General features: G+C 47.3%; 1 pseudogene; it reads left to right on the forward strand.

The window, feature by feature from the left end:
- The first annotated feature begins 669 nt into the window (after positions 1-669).
- On the forward strand, positions 670-19,258 carry LOC123425587 (annotated as a pseudogene).
- The last annotated feature ends 875 nt before the right edge of the window (positions 19,259-20,133 follow it).

Consider the following 20,133-nt stretch of genomic DNA (forward strand, 5'->3'; position numbering starts at 1 on the left):
ATAAAACAAATGCCAACAACGTTAGCTCGACAAAGAGAGGATGGTATGTCATCGTTGCGCCTTCCGGAGATGGAGTCGTTTCTCGAGAAAATGGTCAGTAGCACAACATGTAATATGTTACGGCTCTTTTTCTTCATTTAATTTTATGCCCCTCATCAAAATTGACTAGTTGTCAATACTATCTATGACACTTTCATTACGACCAGCCTAAGTTACTCCCCACTATGACCAGCCTAAGGTTATTGGTACTTTGTTTAACACTGTGTTTGGAGATCACAATTTCCCGTGAATGTGTAGTCCAATCTTGGATTTGCCTTTAGAAATTTTCTAAGCCGTGCAGATCCACGGGTTGATGAGTTGAAATGTGCTTGGAGGCCACCATTGTAGATTCGTAGATATCACAACTTGTAGACTCCATTAGTGCATTTCAATTCCAGTAGGTAAGTTTGGTCAAACGCGCGCTACGAACCACAAGGCTCTCATAATTTTCCACACCGGGAACGCTGAAAAAAGAACTCCTCTCCAACGCGTCAATCTTACACAAAAACTGAGGGTTCGCTGTAGTATGCAGTTAGAAATTTGACGAACCTGGCTATAACCAAAGAACCAAAGAGAGCGTGTCTCACTGTTTCCTGCGCCACAGACTACAGCACACTGGCTCATCCGGCCATGTTTCTCCAGCCTCACCACTTGGTCACTCTGCTCCTGCTCCTGGTGGGCGCCGATCTCTGGCACCCGGCCACCGGTGGTGGAAGCAGCAGCGGCGATGACGGTCGGCAGTTCGCCTACAACGGGTTCGTGGGTGCCAACCTGACGCTCAATGGCGGCGCCACCGTCACGCCGAAGGGCCTCCTCATGCTGACCGATGGCACCCTTCAGATGAAAGGCCAGGCCTTCCACCCGTCCCCGCTGCCGTTCCACGCCGAGGCTAACGGCACCGGCGTTATGCGGTCCTTCTCGACCACTTTCGTCTTCGCCATCTTCGGGCCGTACGCCAACCTGAGCAGCCACGGACTGACCTTCTTCGCCTCAGCGTCCAGGGATGTGCTCTCCACTGCGCTTCCAGGCCAGTTCTTGGGCCTCCTCAACGGCACCAACGGCAACCAGACCGCCCCTATCTTCGCCGTGGAGCTCGACACTCTCCTCAACGCCGATTTCCGTGACATTAGCAGCAACCATGTCGGCGTCGACATCAATAGTCTGATATCCATCGATTCCGCTGACGCCGGATACTACGATGATAGCACAGGTAGGTTCCAGAACCTAAGCCTGATCAGCCGGAAGGCAATGCAAGTGTGGGTGGACTACGATGGCGTGGCCACGGAGATCACCGTGACCATGGCTCCCCTGGGCGTGCCCAGGCCCAGGAAGCCGCTCCTGCGGACCGCCGTCGACCTCTCGGGTGTGGTGCAGAGCACGGCGTACGTTGGATTCTCGTCGGCGACGGGCGTCATGTCCACGCGCCACTTCGTCGTCGGCTGGAGCTTCGCACTGGACGTGCCAGCCCCGGCACTGGACATCTCGGCGCTGCCGGTCTTGCCGCGCGCCTGGCCCAAGCCGCGGTCGAGGATCCTAGAGATTGTGCTGCCTATAGTGTCAGTGATGCTGGTTTTTGCAGTAGGCATCGGAGTGTGCTTCTTTGTACGACGGCGCCACAAGTACTCCGAGCTGCGTGAGGACTGGGAGGACGCGTTCGGCCCCCACCGATTCTCTTACAAAGAATTATTTCATGCGACCAAGGGGTTCAGCAACAAGAACCTGCTCGGAGTAGGAGGCTTTGGAAGTGTGTACAGGGGTAAACTCCGCAAGCCTGACAAGGAGATCGCCGTAAAGAGGGTCTCCCATGAGTCGAGGCAGGGGATGAAGGAGTTCGTTGCCGAGGTTGCAAGCATCGGACGACTGCGGCACCGGAACCTCGTGCCGCTGCTTGGTTACTGCCGCCGCAAGGCGGAGCTTCTCCTGGTTTACGATTACATGCCAAACGGAAGCCTTGACAAATACTTGTATGATGCGTCAGTGGGTACACTGGATTGGCGTCAAAGATTTCACACAATCAGAGGGGTGGCTTCTGGGTTATTGTACCTCCATGAGGATTGGGAGCAAGTTGTCATCCACCGAGATGTGAAAGCAAGCAATGTTCTCCTAGACAGCGAGATGAATGGGCGGTTAGGGGATTTCGGCCTTGCAAGGTTGTACGATCATGGAGCAGACGCCCATACAACACATGTGGTTGGCACCATGGGCTACCTAGCTCCCGAGCTAGGACACACCGGCAAGGCAACCCCGTCTACCGATGTGTTCGCTTTCGGTGCATTCCTTCTGGAAATCATCTGTGCACGGAGGCCAATTGAGCAAAACGACCGCAACAGCCGCATCGTGCTCGTGGATTGGGTGATCGAGCAATGGCGCAACGGTTCGATTATTGATGTGGCAGATACAAGAATTCCAGATGGGTTTAATCCGGACAAGGTCTCACTGGTACTGAAACTAGCACTGCTCTGCTCGCACCCTCTGCCCACCGCGAGGCCAACCATGCGGCAAGTCATGCAGTACCTCGACGGTGACATGCTCCTCCCAGACCTGTCACCGGCGTACCTCAGCTTCAGCATGCTGGAGCGGATGTACAACGGGGAGTTCAACCAGAACGTGATGCCATACACTTCATCAACGAGCGTAGGTGCCATTTCTGATCTCTCGGGAGGAAGGTGATGAGGTTCTTGCACTGAGTAAAAAAAGTGCAATTCTGTAATTGACAATAGGAGCTCCGATGTATCTATGGTATACCAATATTGTGGCTTATCTTTCTTATGACTGAAATTCAGGATTATATAATAAACACACGACACAATGTTGTCAAACAAGTGATATCTATTTTTCAGGCTCGTATCTCCACCCAATGAATGCCCACCATACTAGTACTCTCTCCGTTTTTTTTAGTCCGTATATAAAAATTGATCAAAGTCAAACTTCATAAATTTTGACTAAATTTATAAAATAAAATATCAACATTTATAATATTGAATCAATATTAGTAGATGCGTCATAATATTAATTTTCATAGCATATAGATTTAGTATTATAGATGTTGATATCTCTTGATATATATTTGATCAAACTTTGTATCACTTGACTTTGACCAAATCTTATATGCACACTAAAAAAAAAGGAGGAAGTACCTTACAATAGGAATTCAAATGGATGATAAAACCAATACCCCAGAAGTTCTAAATACACGAGTACCTCTACGTATTTTCCTTCAGAACAACAGGGAGTTGATTGATTTGTTCTTGCGTGCAGTCTTCATCTCAAACACTACCAGTGTAGTTTATTTTACAGGCTAAGAACTAACTAATATTATCAGCCCTCTTGGATAAGTGGCTTTTTCAAGCCACTTACGGAGGATGGTGTCTGGCAAACACTCCTTAAGTAAAAATGCATTGGCACGAAAATGTTATCACAGGTCATATGAATACCCAGGGACTCACACTTTTGGGCTGGCATGATGGCGACTAATTAAGAAGCATTTCTTTCGTTTTGACTTATTTAGGATTAAGGATGGATCGGAGATAAGATTCTGGGAGGATAAATGTTTAGGTAGTACCATCCTCCAAAAACAGTTTCCGACTCTTTACAATATTGTGCGACACAAAGATGCTACACTTGCTTCTGTTATGCAAGTTTCGCCATCAGATGTAACGTTCTGACGAGATTTAACCGGTCTGAGACTTCGGTCTTTGAATGCCTTGTTGGGTCGGTTGGCATCGGTTCATCTGTCACAAGGTACTGATGAGTTTCGTTGGAATTTATGTAGGAATGGGAGATTCTCATTTGATTCCATGTATAGGGCGATGATCCAGTCCAATATCCCAGTCGATAATAATAATAAAAATATGATAAATGAAGGTTCCACTGAAATTAAAAATATTCGCGTGGTACCTTCGCAAAGGTGTTATTTTACCTAAGAATAACCTTATCCAACGCAATTGGCACCGAAGTACGAAGTGTGTACTTTTTCCTCGAAAAGAGACAATAAAACAATTATTCTTTGATTGCAAGTTCGCACGTTCTATTTGGTCAGCTATTCAAATGGCTTCCAATTTGTATCAACCCACATCCATTGCAAATGTATTTGACAATTGGTTAAATGGGATAGATTATAAGTTCAGAACCAATTTTAGGGTAGGAACGCTTGTTGTTATATGGTCACTTTGGCTGAGTAGAAATGACAAGGCTTTTAATGATACAAGTTACTCTGTTCTCTTCCAATGCAAGGGTATTCTTCGTTCGTGGTCCACCTTACAACGGATGAAGTTTCGAGTCCTTTTTACGAAGGCTTGTGTGTGATTGGAAAAGGTGACGAGCCATATTTTTATCCTATATGGGTGGTTGTTTGATCTCCGGATAGGACCTCCGTAGGCGACGATAATTTACGTCTGGAAGATTGTATTAGGTGTGTTGCTGTTTTTACTGTTCGTACGTTTAGTCGGTGACTGTGTGCATCTTAACTGTACAGAGATTGGATGTATTGCTTAAACATTTTAAGTAATAAAAGCCTTTATCAAAAAAATGTCTTGGGAACTTGTTCTAGTTGATGGTTTGAACTTTGCCGTGATCTTGTGCAAGTGTCACGCTAGTTTGAGCTGCATGCGTGCAGTTGGTTCTATAATATAAATGTGTTCTTGACACTACACTAGCTTTGCCTGATTTTTGTAGGCTTTAGTTTTCTTCCTCCTATCCGTGAGGTTTCCTTTTTTAGTTTCTGTTGTTCTTGGTTTGCAAACTGTGGTCATTTCTTTAATGGAAATATATGGCCTTTTCGTCAAAATATAAATTATAATCCATGGGCTTTTAAATGAAGAAAATAGCGAGTTTCGGTCCCTTAATTTTGTCACCGAGCCCGAGTTAAACCCGCCAGTATAAAACAAGATATTTGGGTCACACGACGTTGATGGTTTTGCTGAAATAGGGCTTTTCCCAAATTCAATACCCAAAAAATAATTCTTACTCCCTCTGTTTTTAAATATAAGACCTTTTAAAGATTTTATTATACACTAAATACGATGTAGAATGAATGAATCTATGTAATTCATAGTAAGATATTTAGAAGGTCTTATATTTAAAAACGAAGGGAGTAGATAACGAATGAAGATAAGAGAAAACCGGAACCAAGAACTGACACATGAGACAACTAGTAGTCGTAAAATGGCTTTGTGAACTAGAAATGTATCACTGTTAGAAGTCACAACTACGAATCTTCTTGTCAAATCATAGTGAAAAGAGCCTAAAAGACCATATTTTTCCCGTAGAAAAGTAAAAGAGGTCTCACTCAGACATCGCTCTTTTCTACGGAGTAGCTTTCTACCATATGCAGTGACAAACGCTCTCGCCCCGCGTGACACGCTCTTGCGTCTTGCCCAGCTCATACCTGCGACTGCTAGCAGTTGTGAGAATGTACCAGAGAATAGGCAATGTCTTTCATCCCAAGCCACTCCAGCCGCTTCCATAAGCATCCACAGCGACCAACTCCACTGTTGCGCCACAGATTTTTTAAATTTTTTTCTAAAAGATTTTTTTTTTTGGAAAAGAAGAACACAGCCCCAACCTGTGCATCAATCCATGCAGCCATCTTATAAGAAAAGTACCAGAACAAAGTCTTAGATTCTCAAACAGCTAACAAACTAGCAAAATAAACAAGTGCCAAGATAGATAAAAGACTACCACATCCGAGGAGATCAAAAAATAGACTATGATACCTATACACCTAGCCTATTAGTAAGTCGTCATCAAAATCAGCTAAAGTTAGCCCGTGCGATCGTCTTTCACCGGTTGCATCCAATAGTCATAAGCTTTCTGGAATCCGCATGGTTGAGTAACGATCACGTACGGATCCAAGCCGTAGGTCTGTAGATAACCAGCAAAAAATTATGGAAGCTCTTGCCATAAAAAATCAAATAGTTTCTAGTGTTTCATATAGCCCAAAATAAAGCACTTATTCCAATCTGGATATGATTCGTTATAGTTCCGACTACTTCATTGAACCACATCCCAAATATCGTATTAATGCTCGTTGGTGAATTAATATTGAAGGCTATATGAACAGTGCGCCATTGTAATTTTGCTAGTGGACAATCAAGAAAGAAATATCTTATTGTTTCATTTTGATCACAATAGCAACATTTAAGATTGCCTACCCATCTTCATTTTATCAAATTATCTTTGATTAATACGACCCCCTTGTGTATAAACCACATGAAAATTTTAATTCTGAGCGGCACCTTAATCTTCCAAATATGCAATGATCTCGAAAGGGGCCCAGAGTTAATTAGATCCATGTACATTGACTTCACCGAAAATCTACTATTCGTAGCTAATTTCGAGTGAATACTATCTGCCTGGTCCGAGACTTGAATATCCATAAATCGTCTCACCAAGTGCAGCCGGAAATTTGAGCTTTCTCCCACTAAAGCTCGCTTGAATTGGATATTAAGAGGTATTGACTGAAATATTGTGCAACTAATCTTTCTTGCATTGTGCAATGTTATATAGGATAGGATATTGTAAAGCTAGCGGTGTATTTCCAAATCATGTGTCCTTCCAGAATCTGGTCATGGTGCCATTGCCAACTAAAACGTCACCCTTTAAAATAAGGTTACCTTCACCTTCATTAACCCCTTCGAAAAAGGAGAATCATTAGGCTGAGAAGTAACCTAAGCCAAAGACTTAAATTGTAAGTACGTATTTCTTAAAATGTGTACCCACATCTCTTCGATCTCAGTAGATAACATGTATATTCATTTGCTAAGCAAGCATCTATTCTTCACTTTTAAATTCTCAATGCCTAGACCCCCAAGGTCTTTGGGTCTACAAATAATATCCCACTTTGCTAATCTTTTCCGTACACCTATCGGTACTTCAAAGAAAGATACAAGAAACATCGACAAGCTTGACAACATCGAGTTTATCAACACCAACCTTCCTTCATAAAACATAAGTTTGCCCTTCCGACAACTTAGTCTTTTTTCAAATTTATCCTCAATATGTTTTCATTCCCGATTCGTCAAACATCTCTGATGAATCGGGATCCCAAGGTAACTAAACGACAATGAACCCATTTCGCATTCGAATAGTTGCGCCACAAATCACAGTCCTTTGCGATGATTTGTGGCGCTTGAACACAAAACAAAAACACACATTGGTGTTTTGGGGTTACTTAGCTCCCCACAGATCATGGTACGTAGAAATCTAGCAAAAGAGCATGTAAAAAGAAGGTGATTGATGCTCTCTTATTTCTTTCTTTTTCTGCCGTAAGATTGATGCTCTCCTCAGTACCACATAAACGTGTGTGGTCTCACCAACCATTATCTTTTTCTCCTTTTAACCATACATTCTTCCTTTCCATTAGTTTCTTAACGAAAATGCATAGTTCAAGATCACAACCAATTTAAGCAGAAAAAGGTAAAGAAAAGGGAAGCAAGTTGGTGCATTGCTAGGAAACCCGTTGTGAATCATGGGCTAACTCATTACCTGTGCCAACATATGAAAAGCTGGATCGGGTTCTTTCTACTGTTGATTGGGAGCAGAAGTACCCTTTGGTTAATGCGCATGCCTTACACAGAGCTATTTCAGATCACACTCCTATTTTGGTTGACTCAGGGGAGGGCAGCCATATGGGCAATAAAAATTCTTTCTCATTTGAGCTAAGCTGGTTCGAAAAAGAGGGTTTCACGGATCTATTAGCTACTGAATGGGCTAGAGATTTAGGAGGTGCTACCACTGTAGAAATTTGGCAAAATAAAATCAGAAATCTACGCCAATTTCTAAGAGGGTGGGCGAAAAATTAGAGTGGTGCTTATAAAAAAGAGAAACAAAGACTCACCACTCTCATTGAGGATTTAGACATTAAGGCCGAGTCGGTCCAACTAAGTTTGTTTGAAAGAAATATTAAGAATGATGCTGAGATCAAACTACAAAATCTTTTGAGAGAGGAAGAGCTCAGATGGGCTAGTAGAGCTAAGGTGATTGAGAGGACGTGGATGTCGCTTAGAGGGGGGGGGGTGAATAGGCGCTTTAAAATAATTAAGGTTTAGGCTTGAACAAATACGGAATACAACTAACGTTTAATATGTCAAGCACAAAACCTCAAACAACTAGGCTCACCTATGTGCACCAACAACTTATGCTAAGCAAGATAAACAACTAAGTGATAGCAAGATATATGAAAAGAGACAATATGGCTATCACAAAGTAAAGTGCATAAGTAAAGGGTTCGGGTAAGAGATAACCGAGGTACGCGGAGACGATGATGTATCCCGAAGTTCACACCCTTGCGGATAATAATCTCCGTTGGAGCGGTGTGGAGGCACAATGCTCCCCAAGATACCAGTAAGGCCACCGTAATATCCTCACGCCCTCGCACAATGCAAGATTCCGTGATTCCACTAAGGGACCCTTGAGGGCGGTCACCGAACCCGTACAAATGGCAAACCTTGGGGGCGGTCACCGAACCCGTACACGTGGCAACCCTTGGGGGCGGTAACCGGTACCCGTACAAATTGCTCGGGGCAATCTCCACAACCTAATTGGAGACCCCGACGCTTCCCCGGAGCTTCACACCACAATGATTGAGCTCTGAGACACCACCAAGCTTCTGGGACGCCAAAACATCCACGAAGAACAATATCTAGGGTACTAAGTACCAAAGGTAATAAGCTTCTCAAACTTCACTTCCACGTATCACCGTGGAGAACTCAAACCGATGCAACCAATGCAATGGCAAGAACACACGAAGTGGTCAAGTCCCTCACACTCAAATCCCTCCACAACAACGAAAGCTATGGAGAAATATGAGAGGAAGAACAAGGAGCTCACAAAGAACTCCAAGATCTAGATCCAAGGGGTTCCCCTCACATAGAGGAGAAAGTGATTGGTGGAGATGTGGATCTAGATCTCCTCTCTCTTTTCCCTCAAGAACAAGCAAGAATCATTGGAGGGATTGAGAGTAAGCAAGCTCTAAGAATGTCAACAATGGAGGTAGAACAAGAGCTCAACGGATAGATAAGGCCAAGGGGGAAGAAGACCCCCTTTATATAGTGGGGGAAGGAATCAGACCGTTACCCCCACTTACAGCCCGAGCCCAGCGGTACTACCGCTGGCTCCAGTGGTACTACCGCTGACCCTCCGGCGGTACTACCGCTGGCTGCAGCGGTACTACCGCTGACCCTCCAGCGGTACTACCGCTGAGCCCATGGTAGCGCAAAGATACTACCGGGCCAACCACCGCCAAGAAAGTCTTCGCAAAAATGTCCGACGCAGTACAACCGCAAAGATGACGGTACTAAAAACTTGGAGCGGTACTACGCTGGCCAGGGGCGGTACTACCGCCAGCTCTAGCGGTACTACCGCTAGGGCCAGCGGTACTACCGCCAACTCTAGCGGTACTACCGCTAGGTCCAGCGGTACTACCGCTCGCCACTTAAAACAGCCATAACTTTCGCATACGAGCTCCGAATCGAGCAAATCCAAGCTTGTTGGATTCAGGACGACAAGAGCTATCCAAACAGCAAACCTATGAAAATGCCAATGGACTCCGTTTGTTGGAAATCTTAAGACCATGCAGATATGAAAATGCCAATGATATAGAGATGTGAGTCCTCTATGAATGAAGAACCGGCAAAAACTCCAACATTGAAAACATCATAGTAGATGCATATGGACTCCGTTTTCGATGAACTCGAGCTTGTCACGAAGATGACCATAAGCTCTAAAACTCACAAAGAGAAACACCAAACAAGAACCAAGAAGTATGATGCAAGGATGCAAATGGTTTGAGCTCTCAACGAACGATACGATCAAGCTACTCACTTGAGAGCCCCCCTTGATAGTACAACAATCTATCCTAAATAGAAAACCTATCAAGGGCAAACCTATACCTTTCACCTCGTCCTCTTGAGCTAGATGATGATGATCTTGGCTTCCTCGAGATGGACCACCTTTCTTGATTGCGTTGGCTTGATGAAGACTAGTTGATTGCTCCCCCATACTCACTATGGGTGAGCCACTCTTCAGCATATCTTCACAAGTCCATTGCCACCACAATGGACGGCAAGCTTCAAGCATGATATATTCGTGCTGATCCACTTGAACTTGCCCATCACAATTTTGATGACGATCACAACTTGACGTCATACTTCATGGGTTGTATGAGATCTTCCCTTTGACGCAAGCCCATGGAAACACACCTAACCCCCACATAGAACTCTCACGAAGACCATGGGTTAGTACACAAACACGTAATGGACAATGCTTACCATACCATGGGATCATTTGATCCCTCTCGATACATCTTGTACGCTTTGTGTGTTGATCATCTTGATTTACTCTTTGTCTCAGACTTGATCAACCATGTGTCTCTATGACCATTCTTTGGATAATACCTTGAATACCATCTTGGTCATCATATAAACTCCTTGAACCCAACAGATGGACTTCAAGAAGTGCCTATGGAAAAATCCTATAAATGTAACTTAAGGCAACCATTAGTCCATAGGAATTGTCATCAATTACCAAAACCACATATGGAGATATATGCTCTAACAGTGATGAACGTCGCCTATGGGGACGATAACACTAAGTTCTTTCATATGATTGCAAATGGCAAACATCGAAAGAAGAAAATTATCCAGTTAGAACAAGATGAAGGAACAATTATAGGACATGAGAATTTAAAATCTTATATTTCTGAATATTATAAGTCTTTTTAGTGCACCTAGCGAGTCGTCGATATCATTAGATGAAAACAAGGTTAAGGATATACCTCAACTCAATGAACAGGAGAATGAGGTTTTATCAGCCCCGTTTACAGGAAAAGAGGTGTATGAAGCAATTACTAGCATGAAACAAAATACAGCGCCGGGACCTGATGGGTTTCCGGCAGAGTTTTATAAAAAGTGTTGGCACCTGATTAAGGGGGATCTCATGCCTATGTTCCAAGATTTGTTCAATGGACAATTACAGTTATTCCACCTTAACTTTGGAACAATTACGCTGTTGCCAAAAAGGCGGATCCTATGCGTATTCAGCAGTTTAGACCGATTTGCTTACTTAATGTCAGTTTCAAAATTTTCACAAAGGTTGCCACTAATAGATTAACGAAGATAGCAGATTCTTTGGTTCAGCCAACACAGTCGGCGTTTATGCCAGGGAGACACATCTTGGAGGGTGTGGTTGTCCTGCATGAAACGGTCCACGAAATGCAAAAAAAAAAAACTAAACGGGGTTTTTTTAAAGTGGACTTTGAGAAAGCTTATGATAAAGTCAAATGGTCTTTCCTGCAACAAGCCTTAAGGATGAAAGGATTCAATGAAAGATGGAGAAAGCAGGTTCATACTTTTATCCACAAAGGGAGTGTAGGAGTGAAGGTAAATGATGACATTGGTCACTACTTCCAAACACATAAGGGGTTAAGGCAGGGTGACTCAATGTCTCCGGTGTTGTTTAACATAGTAGCAGATATGTTGACAATACTCATTGATAGGGCCAAACACATGGGTCATGTAGGTGGTTTAATTCCACATCTGATTGATGGGGGAATTTCCATTTTACAATATGCAGATGATACAATTATTTTCATGGAGCATGATATGCAGAAAGCGATTAATATGAAATTGGTGTTATGTTTATTTGAACAACTGTCAGGGTTAAAAATAAACTTTCATAAAAGTGAACTCATTTGCTTTGGAAAAGCAAAAGAGGAGCAGGATGCTTATAGACAGTTATTTGGATGTCAAATAGGAGCACTTCCAATTAACTACCTCGGGATTCCGATTCATCATAGGCGACTAACAATTAAAGAGTGGAAATGTATTGAAGAACGATTTGAAAAGAAATTAAGCTGCTGGAAGGGTAAGCTTATGTCTTATGCAGGAAGGCTGGTGATGGGGTTATAGTCCTAGGGTAGGGTCATAGGCCTGCCCTGTAGGTCCAACCCAAGGACTACCCCTCATAAGGGACAAGGCCCTTAGTCAGTTCCGACTGAACTAAGGAGTTCCCTTCATCTAGTCGGTAACAGATCCTCGTCCGTCCAGTCGGAGATTAGCATTCGGAGTTTATCAAATTAACCGACTGGATTCCACTCTGTGCATCGTAACCCCCTGGAGGGAAACGGTCATACGTTTCCATGTGCCTTTATTAGCATTTAAGACATACGTTACCTGTAACGTAGGCATTTATTCGCCACTACTCCACCCCTGTGCAACGAACCGTTGTGGAGGGCAGCGCACTCTATATAAGCCACCCTCCCCCACTGGTGCAGGGGTTAGCAACTCATTGTATTACAGATTCCACTCGACAACAAGCTCCCAGAGCACTGAGACGTAGGGCTATTACCTCCACCACAGAGGGGCCTGAACTCATACAACCTCGCCGTAGCTAAGGCTCTGCCCATCCTTTTCGTACCCTACACATCTACTTTCAGGCTTATACCCACGATAGTTGGCGCCCACCGTGGGGCAGGCGTCTAAGCGACTTCCGGCGAGTTTGCGACTACATCATTTCGTCATGTCGTCCGGTGGAGATTCGAGCATGAGTCACGAGATCTTCTTCGGTTGCTCTCTCCTTCATCGTCGACGATTCGGCATGGCTTCGCGACGCCCCTCTCGACGTCGAGGCGCTTCCCCGCCGTGGGGCTACGCACTTCCGTGCCGGCGCCCGCGGCATTCTTCTTCTCGAGAAGTCGGCTCCGGTGTCGACCTACACCGCCGTCACGCGCCGCAACAATCAGTCCCGCCGTCCGCGGCTCGAGCGTTGGGTGCAACACGCCGAGGCGCGCCAGAACGCGTCTTCACAAGTGGCGGTTCTAGAGTCGGTTGTGGTTGCCCCGCCGTCCCAGCGCTCGCACTCGGTTCCGACCGAGTTTCCTTCCGAGTAAGCGGGTCGCGGGCCTGTAGCAGAAGTACACATGGCCAACTCCCATGAAGATCCCCGTCAAGCTGGCCGGAACGGGCACGAGATCGGCGCAACGTCCGGCGCGCGTCGTCCGCCTCGCCGTTCTGCCAGTCGGCACACTCGGCGGAGCAACGTGGAGTTGTTCCGCACACCCCTCCTCAACTTGGCTGCGTCTGCCAAGATAGCCGATTCCCTTCAGCCGACTGATTCAGAAGCTGGCAGGGGGATCAAGCAAATCCGCGCCCTGTTGCACACGGCGCAGCAGCAAAATTCGGCTGTCTCCCAGTTGCACAACAGGATCTACAATAGTTCTGTTCATGCGAATACGCATCGGTCAGTTCACAGCCCTGGTTCTCGTCAGCGACACAGGGGAGGCAGCCGTTCCATAAATCCCGAAGATCGTCGCCGTTCACGCACCCCTCCACGGGGTGGGCCCTACGGGCCCCGACATCATGATGATCAGCATTCTGTCGGTGAAACTTACGACCCAAGGCCCGACGCGAGAGGGCATATCGCCCAGCGGAGGGTCGACAGGGGGCGAGCCCACCGCGATGGTTATGATATTGACCGTCCGAGTGGAAGCCGGACCATCGTTTCTGGTCCCGAGTGTTTCAGTCGAGCCATCCGATCGGCTGACATCCCTCCCAACTTCCGATTGGCGACGGGAATTAGCAAGTTTACAGGAGAATCCAAGCCAGAAACATGGCTGGATGATTACCGAGTGGCAGTCCAGATCGGAGGAGGAGACGACCATGTCGCCATGAAGCACCTCCCTCTGATGCTCGACGGCTCGGCGCGAGCGTGGCTGAACCAGTTGGCCCCCTCAAGCATCTATAGCTGGGCAGATCTGGCCCGAGTGTTCATCACGACCTTTGAAGGGACGTGCAAGCGCCCTGCTGGCCTCGTGGAGCTCCAGCACTGCGTCCAGAAGCAGAATGAGCCCCTGCATGATTTCATTCAGCGTTGGACAACTCTCTACCACACGGTGGAGAACGTCACAGAGCATCAAGCAGTCTGCGCCTTCAAGGCAGGCGTGCGGTACAGGGATCTGTACCTGAAGTTCGGCCGAACAGGTGACATCTCCATGATCAAGATGATGGAGATAGAAGTACGCTATGCAAATGGCGAAGAAGAGGACCGCATCCAAAGCGGCAAGCACAAAACAGTCGTCGATGGAGATGGGAGTAACACTCGGAAGCAGAAGCAGAAAGCTCCGTCCACTCCGGAGGCAGAAGCTGCAGCCGTAACCAATGCCAAGTTCAAGGGCAAAGGGAAGGCTCAATTCACCCCCAAGAAGAAGCAGTTCAATAATCCCATCCTGGACCAGCCATGTCCGGTTCATACGAAGATGGATGAAGAGGGAACCCCATATATCCGAAGCATACCACTCGATAGTGTCGCCCCCTGATCTAGGGGTTCGGCGAAGGGCAACCGAGTGAAAAAGATAATGAACAGGATGAGGAGGATAAGGAGGATCCGTTCCCCCAAGTCCATGCAACACTGATGATTTTTGCGGACGTTGAGAGCAAGAGTCGATTGAAGCTGGTGAACAGGGAGGTGAACATGGCCACCCCTACCAACCCCAAGTTCCTCAAATGGTCTCAGACTGCGATCACCTTTGACCAGTCGGATCATCCGGCGCACGTACCCACCCCAGGGAGACAGGCTCTGGTCCTCGATCCGGTGGTGGAAGGAGTCCGACTGCGCAAAGTCCTCATGGACGGTGGCAGTGGCTTGAACATCATGTACGCCGACACCCTCAAGGGGATGGGCATTCCGATGTCCAAACTCAGCGAGAGCAGCATGCAGTTCCATGGAGTCGTCCCTGGACGGAAGGCCAAGTCACTCGGTCAGATCGTGTTGGACGTCGTTTTCGGCTCCGACAAGAACTTCCGCAAGGAAAAGCTGACGTTCGAAGTGGTGGACTTCCAGAGCGCTTACCACACAATTCTAGGCCGCCCTGCGTATGCGCGTTTCATGGCCCGTCCGTGTTACGTATACCTGAAGCTGAAGATGCCAGGCCCGAAAGGTGTGATCACAATCACGGGCAATCGACAGCTGGCCGAAGAGTGTCTGTGGCAGGGATCAAGAATCGCCGACCAGTAGATGGCCGTCCTCGAGCTTGACGAGTACAAGAAAACAGTCGACCCCGCTGACTTGATGCGATCGAAGAAGCCAGCTTCGGAGTCCGCATTCCAGTCGGCGAGAGAGACGAAGAAGGTGAGCATCCACCCGACAGACGACACTGCTGCCCCGACGAACATCTCCACCACCCTCGATCCTAAATAGGAAGCCGATCTCACCCAATTCCTCTGTGAGAACTGGGACATCTTCGCATGGAAACCCTCTGACATGCCAGGTGTACCCAGGGAGTTGGCTGAGCACCGACTTCATGTGGATCCCACCGCTCGGCCTATCCGAGAACGCCTGCGTCGGTCCGCCGCGCATAAGAGGAAGGCAATCGGAGAGTTTTGGCAGCCAACTTCATTCGCGAGGTTCACCACTCCGAGTGGCTCGCCAATGTTGTCATGGTTCCCAAGAAGGACAAGTCGCTCCGAATGTGCATCGACTTCAAGCACCTTAATAAGGTCTGCCCGAAAGACCATTTTCTGCTCCCCGCATCGATCAAATTGTCGATTGGACTGCGGGTTGCGAGCGTTTGTCATTTCTTGATGCCTACTCGGGCTATCATCAGATCCGTCTGTATGGCCCCGATGAATTAAAAACAACCTTCATCACCTCATTCGGGTGCTTCTGCTACATCACTATGACATTAGGTTTGAAGAATGCAAGAGCTACCTTTATGCGTATGATCCAAAAATGCCTCCTCGACCAGATCGGTCGGAATGTGGAGGCGTATATGGATGATATCGTAGTCAAGTCACGCAAAGGTTCCGACCTGCTGACTCACTTGGCAGAAACATTCGCCAACCTTCATAGGTACGATATCAAGCTCAACCCCGCCAAATGTTCATTCGGCGTTCCCAGCAGAAAGTTACTCGGTTTCTTCGTTTCGGAACGAGGGATCGATGTCAACCCCGAAAAGATCAGGACCATCGTCCGAATGGAGAGGCCGGTCAGAATACACGATGTTCAACGGCTCACAGGTTGCCTAGCGGCTTTGAGCAGGTTTATCAGTCGACTCGGCGAGAAAGCACTTCCTCTGTACCGACTCATGAAGAAATCAGATACTTTCGAGTGGACAGACGAAGCCCAAGTCGCATTCGACGACCTCAAAGTCCTACTTTCCACCCAGCCGGTTCTTACTGCTCCGCTCAGTAAAGAGCCCCTTCTTCTGTATATCGCGGCTACAAATCAAGTCGTCAGCACTGTTCTTACAGTCGAACGAGAAGAAGAAGGCAAAGCATACAAAGTTCAGCGGCCAGTGTATTACGTCTCCAAAGTCCTGACTCCTTCCAAGCAGAGGTATCCCCACTATCAAAAACTTATCTACGGGATTTACATGACTGCAAAGAAGGTAGCCCATTTTTCCAAGACCACTCGGTGTCTGTCGTTTCTGATGCTCCGTTGGCGGAAATCCTCCACAATCGAGATGCATCAGGCCGAGTGGCGAAGTGGAGGCCTATCTGTCCCGGTTGGTGTAAGAACCGGCACTAAAGGCCGAGGGCATTAGTAACGACCTTTTAATCCCGGTTCCAAAACCGGGACAGAAGCCCTTATGAACCGGAACAAAAGGTCCTTTTTCTACTAATGAATGGTTCGCATGCGCCGAGTAACTCTCGTTGTAGCAATTCAGGGGTAAACTAGTCCATTTTTTTACCTAGCGCTCCTCATTGGTATGCGAGCTGGACCCTAAATGCACACAAAAAAGGACCGACGGGAGTATCATTCGAGTGAGAACTCTCACGTTATCACTTAGACCTATGTCAACTGAAGTCTCTTAGCGTGGTTTCATATGCATTTTGCTTATGTGGTACTGTATTAAATGAAGAGAGATAGTGAAGTTGTATCTCACCTAATATACAACCTTAACACGTGGCCATAGACAAAAAAGAAATGCTAACCCAATCACATGTATACATGAGTCATAAATCATTAAATTTAGATATAACACATAAGATACAATGCATTATACTCGTTGTTTCTTTATGTTTTTATTAATTATATGATTACGTGCTAAGAGACGATGCATCGACATAGACCTTTATAGTTTTGAGAAGATTTATTTACTCGTACTCAATAGAAGGCGAGAGTTGTCACTGGAGCGTGAGAATTGTCTGCGGTCCATTCTACTCTATCCATAAATGTAGCAGACTTGTGTTCCACTTTTACTACCTTCTGTTAGATGGACGACGGCGACTCCCTCCGACGCCCTTCTCTCTGTCTGACTTCCAGCCCCCAGTGTGCGGCGCGCCTCGGTCCTCCTCTACGACTGCAAGACACGTCCTTCTCTCTCTGACTTATCCTAGTGTGCGGTGCGCCTCAATCCTGCGATCTCACCCACAACACAACCATCCACGCCGTCATAAAATGTACCGATCGTGGTCATAAACTTAACCAGTTGAGTTTATCTCAGTCTGCTCAAAAGAAAACGAGAGAGCAAACTTTGGCGAGAAACCATGCCAGCTCTTCTTCTGCTCCTGTCATTGAGCCTGAACGTAGCGTTAGCCTCCTCGGCCGACGCCGGCCAGTTCACCTACCAGGGCTTCGCGACGGCGAATCTTACCCTAGATGGTCTCGCCGTCGTCATGCCCAACGGCCTCCTCGCTCTCACAAACTTCACTTCCCAGGAGAAAGGCCACGCCTTCCACCCAGCCCCACTCCGCTTCCTCAACGCGACGGCGAGCTCCACGGCCGTGGCGCGGTCCTTCTCCGCGTCCTTCGTGTTCGCCATCGTGTCTGTCTTCGACAGCCTGAGCGATCAGGGCCTCGCCTTCGTGCTCGCCCCGACCTCTAACCTCTCATCGGCCAACGGCGGACAGTACCTAGGCCTCCTCAACGCGACCAACGGCACCGCGAGCGACCACATCTTGGCCGTCGAGCTAGACACCATCCGGAACCCCGAGCTGAGCGACATCAACAGCAACCACGTCGGCATCAACGTCAACAGCCTCATCTCGCAGCAGGCCAAGCCCGCCGGCTACTACGGCGACGACGACGACATGGCCTTCCGAGACCTGATGCTGATTAGCCGCAAGCCAATGCAGGTGTGGGTGGACTACGACGGCCACGGCAGGAGACTCAATGTGACATTATCTCCCGTGCAAGTTCCCAAGCCCAAGAATCCTTTGCTCTCTGAAACCATTGACCTCTCCACTATCGTGGCGGACACGATGTATGCTGGCTTCTCATCATCGTCGGGCGTGGTGTCCACGCACCACTACGTCCTCGGATGGAGCTTCAGCTTCGACGGACCTCCTCCGCCGCTCGACTTCTCTAAGCTGCCCAGCCTACCGCGTGTGGGTCCCGAACCTCCGTCCAAGACCCTGTACATCGCTCTACCATTAGCAATCATATTGCTCATCGCTGCAGTCTTGGCTGTTGCGTTCATCGTGCGGCGTCGGCGTCGGTTCGCTGAGGTGCGCGAAGACTGGGAGGAAGATTTCGGCCCACACCGATTCGCATACAAGGACTTGTTCCATGCCACAGACGGGTTCAAGAACAGAAATGTGCTCGGTGTTGGAGGGTTTGGAAAAGTATACAAAGGGGTCCTTCCGGTGTCTAATTTGGAGATCGCCGTCAAGAGAGTGTCGCATGACTCAAGGCAAGGAATACGTGAATTCATTGCCGAGGTGGTGAGCATTGGTCGTCTCCGGCACCGGAATCTCGCGCAGCTGCTAGGCTATTGCCGGCGCAACGGTGAACTTCTGTTAGTGTATGACTACATGGCAAATGGCAGCCTTGACAAGTACTTGTACAATAAGAATGGGCCACCTCTATGTTGGCCTCAAAGGTACTGGATTATCAAAGGCATCGCGTCAAGCTTATTGTATCTCCACGAGGATTGGGAGCAAGTCGTCATCCACCGAGATATAAAAGCAAGCAATGTGCTACTGGATAGGCAGATGAATGGACGGCTCGGTGACTTTGGTCTTGCAAGGTTATACGACCATGGCACGGATGCTCAAACAACACATGTCGTTGGTACCATGGGATACCTTGCGCCAGAACTCATGCGCACGGGGAAGGCAACACCCTCAACCGATGTATTCGCATTTGGTGTGTTTCTCCTAGAGGTCGTCTGTGGGCGCAGGCCAATCGGGAGTGATGAGCATAACAATCCGGTGGTGCTGGTCGACTGGGTGCTTGAGCACCACCGCAATGGCTCAATCATCGATACTGTGGATTCCCGGCTCGAGGGAAATTTTAACAAGGAAGAAGTAAGTATCGTGCTCAAACTAGGTTTGTTGTGCGCGCACCCATTGCCAACCGCAAGGCCTAGCATGCGAAAGGTCATGCAGTACCTCGACGGTGACCAAGCTGCCCCTCATTTGACTCCGACCTACATGAGCTACAACGAGATGGCCTTGATTCAGAGCGAAGGGTTCGATTCATACATCACACCATGCCCTTCACCGGCGATGGGCATTTGCAGCGGATCTGGTGAGTCTTTGGTGACAGTTCTGTTCAGTGGAAGATGAAGCGTTTCTCGTAATTTACAGCTATTTATGTTTTCTCTTGCTCCCTCTTTGAAGGATTAGTTATCTTATGCTCTACGATCGCTCTTTTTGTTTGCACGTCCCGTCGTCCGAAAGGTCCTTCAGTCGGAGGAGATCTTTTTTGTAATCTATAAACCCGTGTTATCATAATGGAAAATTACCGTCCCATGTATTGATTTCAGTAGTATTGGTAGATGGATAGCTAGGACCAATGCACACTTCTTATAGAGTACACCTAGTAGGTAAATTTGTTTGAAAAAGGTTTTAGAATATTTTATTTTTTTCCTGGATTGCTCAACCATTTTCCGCATATCGGGTTCATCTACAACCAGCTTCACAGGAGTACTTTCCACAATTCAACTCCCTTAAATATATGTGCTTCATCAAACAACTCAAGTATGTACGTACATGATGCAAGCTATTGACACAAACTAAGAGATATGCAAAGTGTAGAGCTAGCTAAGAAGAGCACAAGAGTTTTCCCTAAATAAAAAGAGTTGAAGAGTTTGATTTGGATTCGGGTTAGTGTCCCTTCCTCTCGGTGTGAAAACCGGCAGACCTCGGGGTAGGG

Source organism: Hordeum vulgare, chromosome 2H, assembly GCF_904849725.1.
Source record: "Hordeum vulgare subsp. vulgare chromosome 2H, MorexV3_pseudomolecules_assembly, whole genome shotgun sequence".
NCBI lineage: Eukaryota > Viridiplantae > Streptophyta > Magnoliopsida > Poales > Poaceae > Hordeum > Hordeum vulgare.